Here is a 6,666-nt window from a genome sequence, read left to right as displayed (position 1 = left end):
AATGCGGAACAGGAACAAACTAACTTCAAAATTACCGTCAACTTCACAAACAATAACAATAACCGACGGAAAACTCGCTCTTCCGACTTACGGGGTTCAACCTCTTCTGCACCCGGTCGCTCCTGTCACTTCACTTCCTCTGCCTGATTCTCCTCGCCGCTTATATAGATTCCTTCAGGTTACCCAAATGGTTCTCGAAATCTCCAGAACAGGTGCGAAACCTCCCGCCTGTCAGTGTCATATTTGACAGTAAATGGGGCGCAAATGGGGCTTCCATTTACTGAAATACCATTAATTTTGATCCCTTCATTTCAAACGTGAGTACCCCAGGCCATTTCCGTTACAATATTGAAGAGCTAGTATAAGTTGGAATACGTTCAGCAATAAGAAGTATCCGTCCACAAATCGTAAGAAAGGTGCCATTAGAAATTATTAGAAGATGCCAAAAAAGCCTGGACGTAAACAGAAGTCAATTTGAACATTTAATTTAAACGATTCGTTCTTTCATCTTTGTTTTGTGCTTTGTATGACAATATAGTTCTTGTTTCCAGAGCCTACAATATATTTTTAATGTTAAAAGCCGGTTAAAAGAAGAGATAAACATACAAACAGTTATATAGTCAAATTCAGAAAAAAATAAGGAGGTTAAGAGGCCCACAGCCAACTATGAATACCATTAAAAAAACATAAGTTTATTTTTTATCTCGTAAATCAAGTTGGCTATGACAACGAGTGCTAGCTTATTGGATTCAACGCAAAACGTTCTACCAAGGGCAATTTTAACTTTGTTTCTAGGTTAAGCAGTTTACGTAATATGTGATAATTAAAAAAGTGTTGATTTCTTATCTTTTCAGGATATTTCAGGAACCAAGTCGGGTACCTAAATTTTCAAAACGATAATGAATAAGCAATCGAATTCTGCTCAATTTCGTTAACGGATTCTATATCTTTAAAACTGTAGAAGTTACCCATGCAAAGATTCAGAAAACGGCCACCCTCTATAAAATAATTGAACAATTCTTAAATTAAATTCTAATATATGCGTAGGTATTCAAGCAATATGGCTGAATTCATATTTTGTACGTATTAGTCTACCTGAGAAGGAATCCAGGAACATAAGACTCTTAGAAACCAGTAAACGGCGTTTAAATAAGAGCTTAAAATAGTGATTTTCAGTTAATCTTGCTTCCGCGATAATATGATTCTGAGGTTGCAATAACCGATATATGCTAGTTCGGCGCTAGAGCAGCAATTTTAAATCAAAATATTATCTCTTTGTTTTTCGACTCCAAAAACAAGAATTTGTTTAATGCCTTTGATATGAACAATGATTAGCTGAAAATTGAAGAAATTAGCTTTAGATTATTTGCTAATTTTGATAATTTTTTACTGAAATTGTGGTAAAGTAGGCACATTATTCCTTAGATTAGACATTTTATTAAGCAGGAACGGTTTATCTATTAATTCAACTAATTAGACAAAAGGGGCTCCTTCAAAACGGCAAATCATCGCTAATTAGAATTTTTATGCACCCTTGATATGAAGTCTTTTGCTAATTTTTCATTTTACTACTGGAGCTTGTTATGATTTTAATTTTTATAATTATCAAAAGTCAGTCTTTAGATTTTCAGCTGAAGTGCCTTTTGGTCCACAATGTACCGTTATTGCTAGTTCAAAGAGTCACTAGTTGCTAATTTGCAAAGCGAAACAAAGAACCCAATTAACCACGAATCATATTTTTCATAAATCGAATTTGGGAAGCATAAACTAATTTGTGCCTTCAAAACTGGGTGATAGATTTAGTTTCAATTTTACTTTTGGCCTTCTAATCTGGATAGGTTTTTCAGCTCATTCGAGAGTACCTGAGATGCCTAAGAAAAAATATGGATCTCAGCTAATATTACTGGGTGTTGTGTCGTGCACCAAAAGAAACTACCGGTTTCAAAGGGCCGTCGACGGGTTCGTTAAATAAAACTACCGAGATGTCTGTACATAAAAAACTTTTTTCTGACAATGTCAAAATCCTACTGGTTTTTATTTTTAGGTTTTGTTGTATTCGATTTGCTCTCTTTTTTCTCTCTATTCATTCGTCTCATATACTCGCATCTCTGACATTCTCCCACCTAAGAAACATTGCTGACAAAAATGTTTCTTAAAACTAAAAAAATTAAGTTGTAATGCTAAACAGAGCTAATATGAGAAGTACAAGAAACTAACTATAGAACAAACTCTATTCTAAATAACGACTTGGAATCTTACTAATACGTCCACATCGAGTCGTTTTTTCGACTTCAATACCGACATCTTCAATCTCAGGTTCACGACTCTTCTGGGAAAGCTGCATCTGTGGGTTTTCACCTTCATTTCGCCAAGTCATAGGCGAATTTACTTCTATCTCAGTTTGAACACGAGGCTTAACAGCGTCCAACTCTGAAAGTCTGTCACACTCCAATGGAAATAATCGTTCTAGTGGACGGAGCAAGCATCCTTTGATAGTCTCCACTTCGGCTAAACGAATCTGCCCATCCCTTCCTGGAAGAACTTCTACAACTCTTCCGACGGGCCATTCCATACGCTTGGTATTGTTGCTGCCGATGAGTACCAGCTCACCAATGTCACTTTTCCTTCGCAAAATAGCTTCAACTGGCCCAAGTATTCTGAACGAAAACGTTTTCGCAGCATTTCACGTAAAGTCTGAAGCTTCCGGATCTTTCGGCTGAATGAGGTTTTATCAATGACGTCACAATCAGGTAATCTGTCTTTTATATCTTCTCTTAAAAACATGAGAGGAGTCAGGGCAATCAAATCTTGAGGGTCTTCTGACAAGTAAGTTAGATGTCTTGAGTTGACTACCGACTCGCACTCACACAAGAGCGTCGATAGCTCTTCATAGTTGAGGTTGGCTCGTTCCAACACTCGCCTTAATAGCTGTTTTAGAACACCTATTAGCCGCTCCCAAAATCCGCCCAACTAAGCTGCAATCGGAGGATTAAACTTCCAAGTAATACGCTGGATAGGGGTTTCCCGTGTAATCGTCTCCCAATCTAATGTCAAAAATGCGTTTGCGGCTTCTAGGAAATTCGTACCGTTGTCGCTGTAGATTTTATTTGTTTATATTGTAGATAGTATTTGGTCTACCACGACGCGCCACGAATCGACGAAGTGCTTGGAGGAAACTAGGGGTGGACAGTGAAGTGGTAAGTTCCAAATGTACGGCTCGATACACGGCGCAAGTAAATAAACATATCCATGCCTTCTCTCCAGGTTTAAGGTACAGCGGCCCCGCAAAATCCACTCCGGTCACCTCAAAAGGTGCCGCATCTCCCACACGATCCATGGGTAGCGGTGGCGTTTTAGGAGACAAATTCTTGGAGTTTAACCGGTTATAAACCGCACACTGCTTTATCACGGATCTAATTTTTTGCCTTCCACTAAGCAACCAAATCTCTCTCGAAGGAGTGAAAGCAGAGCCTGTGTCCCGACATGACATGACTTAACATGGGCTTCCATGATCATACTTTTCACTATAGCATGTTTGGATGGCAACACTACAGGAAAACGAAAGTCATCGCTATTTGATCTTGTAGATATTCTGGACTTGATACGTAGCAATCCTTTCTCATCATACGCAAGGAAGAAACCAGTTAGTCTAGAGTCATTCAATCCAGTAAAAGATTCCGCTTGCAATAGTCTCAGGATTTGTACCTCTGCCGCGTTATGCTCGTCCGCGTCGAGTTCACCAGACTTCTTTGTGTCGGGTCGCCTGCAATTGGTGATAAATCTCATGATCCACCCAAACATACGTACGGTTTTGGTGTACTTCGCAGAGTAATTAAAGTGCCAAATTTCGGGTTTCTCCAAATTGCTGAACGTAGTGGCAAGTTTATTTTTCTTTTCCTCTTTAATCTCTTCCTCGTTGGGAAGTTCAACTGCAGTTGACCAGGTAGTTGGATCGGCGTAAAGCCATCGGGGCCCCTCCCACCATCTTAAGTCAAGTAACAGCTTCCGAGAACACTCATGGGATGGTAAGTCGGCTGGATTATACACTCCTGGAAAATGTCGCCAATCTTCAGCCGATGTCATCTTCCTTATCTCGTCTACGCGATTCCACACAAGCACTCCCCACTGCTCCTTTCGTTGGATCCAATGTACTACAGTGGAGGAGTCGCTCCAAAAAAAACATGGTATCTCTTTTTGAAAATTTACCACCAAAGATGAGTAAAGGCGAGCACTTATGGTGGCCGCTAACAGTTCCAGTCGAGGTATGGTCATTTTTGTAGCTGATTTACACATGGACAAAATTCTTGCTTTTGCACCCAACAGAAATACCGACACTTCGCCGCCTCGGACAGCTCGTAAAAGGACAACACAAGCATATGCCGATTGGCTGGCGTCACAAAACGTGTTCAAACTTAATTCCCCCGCTTCGTTGGTACCAGCCAATATCCAACGAGGTATTTCAATCTGTTGTAGGCAATGCAACTCTTTAATCCAACTCATAAACTTCTGAGCTAAGTCTTCAGTCACTGGTTGATCCCAGGACAGGTTGTCCTTCCATAATTGTTGAAGCATCAGTTTTGGAATAAGCGTAGTGGGACTAACAAAACCAATTGAGTCAAAAACTTTCTGTGCCAAAGCGAGTATCTGTCGCTTAGTAACAGCGTTCATCTCCAAAGTAACGTCTTTCAGGAAACTGTAATTCAAAGTAAAATAATCTCCTTTGGGGTACCAATTCAGTCCAAGGACTGGACAGGTTTCTTCAAAATCACCAAAATTTATTCCTCCAGGGCGCTCCCACCCTCTTAGATCAAACAGTCCTTGTTTCATTATGCTTGTTGATTCCCGGATGAACTTCTCAACACCTTCTTCTGTGGATAAGCTAACCATACAATAAACCACATCCACATAAAAACTTCGTTTCAATTTCTCCACCGTCGGGGGAATACAGCAGATTACCACTCGAGCTAGCTGAACAGCACAAATCTAAATATTGGGACAAATGATGATCCAAAGTGGCTCCAAGGAGAAAAGGACTGCTATTCAACCCAAAAACTACTCTTCGATGATTGTATTCGACTTCGCGTCCTTGAGAGTCTAGCCATCAAAATTTTAAGAAGTCACGATCTGCAGTATGTACACTTATTTGCAGGAACGCCTTACGAATATCAGCCACTACTCCGATCCTTTTCTCTCCGAATCGCAATAACATGGAAGGTCTTTGTTCAGATTGGGTCCCTTTTCAAGGCAGTGATTCAGAGCAGGTTTCTCTCTCATGAGTCGAAGCGTCAAAAACTGGCCTTATTTTTGTAGTCACACTGCTCTCTTTCATAACACGCCTGTGGGGCAGATAATGTCCTAGAAGATGATTAACTTTGTCTGGATTAATGTTCTCGATGATTCCCTCTGCTTCCCACTCGGAAAACATCTGTTCGTATTGATCATACAAACCGGTGGATTTCAATTTTCGAACAACAGACTCCAATCTCTTCTGTGCTAAATTATAATTGCTGGAAAGTGGAGGATGGTCTTCCAGCCATGGTCTGACCTGACCCCGTAGCGCCCTTCCGAATCAATGTGGATTGTCTGTTTAAAAAGATCTCTGGCAGCAACGGTAGCTTCTTCTTTGCTACGTTTATCTGAGGGCTCCTTAATCCCAAGAGCTTTCAATTCCCACAGTTGAGCAAGGGACGCCTTTTGCACCAACAAGTTTAACATCGTCATGGCGGTAGTTATGAAAGTATGTGAAACTACACCTCTACAAACAGTAATATCGAAACAGTCATGCATTACCAACATCTCTGATCCGCCAAAAAGGCAATGTACAACCTTATCCGCTCTTTTGGGTTGAAAGTAAAGCTGTGTGGCAGTATCCTTTAGTATATATGACCCTTGTGAACCAGTATCCACCAGAGCCCTAACTACTTTCGAACCTTTATCTCCTTTTATGGTCACCCGCAGCGTTTGCAAAAATACTTGAGTAGACGTGTGATTAGCTAGCGTATGTTCCTTAAGATGACTACCATTTGGTTCGTCCGACGTGGATGGTTCACCCTGCTTGTCATTTCCACCTTCTTGCTTAATTGTTGCTGGTAGCTCAGAGCACATTAAAGAAACGTGAGAACGACTACATAACAAACATCTCATCCTGCCCCTACACTGTTTCGATTGGTGACCAATTTTCAGGCAACGAAAACAGGCTCTCCGTTTAGCAACCACTTCTTTCCCTTGTGCCAAACTCATTCTTTGGGCTTTAAAACAGGTTTCGGACAAGTGAGTACCTGAACAAAACAAACAGCGACTAGTGCGACTACTCTCTGCATTAACAAGACCCAAAGCAGTTGGTTCGTTATGAAGTCTGTCTTTTCCCCGTCTTTGTGCAGCATAGTCTCCTCTAGATGACCTCGTATCACCGGCTAAACCAAAACCTTCAGCCGCTAAACTAACGCGCTGCTCATTTTCCACCTCTTGTTTGAGGAAAAGCATAAGTCGCTTTAGACGAACTTCCAACGAAGAGTTAGTTCGGTCCTCACCACTAGCAGGGCTATTAAAAATAGCTGAACGTTGCCAGACCCTAAGTAAATCCTGGGGTAAACAAGACTCTATCAATGGATACAACATGGCCGAACATTTGTCAGTTGTTATCCCCAGTGTCTCCAAAGCTCGCAA

The sequence above is a fragment of the Dendroctonus ponderosae genome, unplaced genomic scaffold (assembly GCF_020466585.1).
Source record: "Dendroctonus ponderosae isolate FM_Combo_2020 unplaced genomic scaffold, Dpon_F_20191213v2 Dpon_F_20191213_1, whole genome shotgun sequence".
Classification (NCBI taxonomy): Eukaryota; Metazoa; Arthropoda; class Insecta; order Coleoptera; family Curculionidae; genus Dendroctonus; species Dendroctonus ponderosae.
This window is presented reverse-complemented; position numbering follows the sequence as displayed.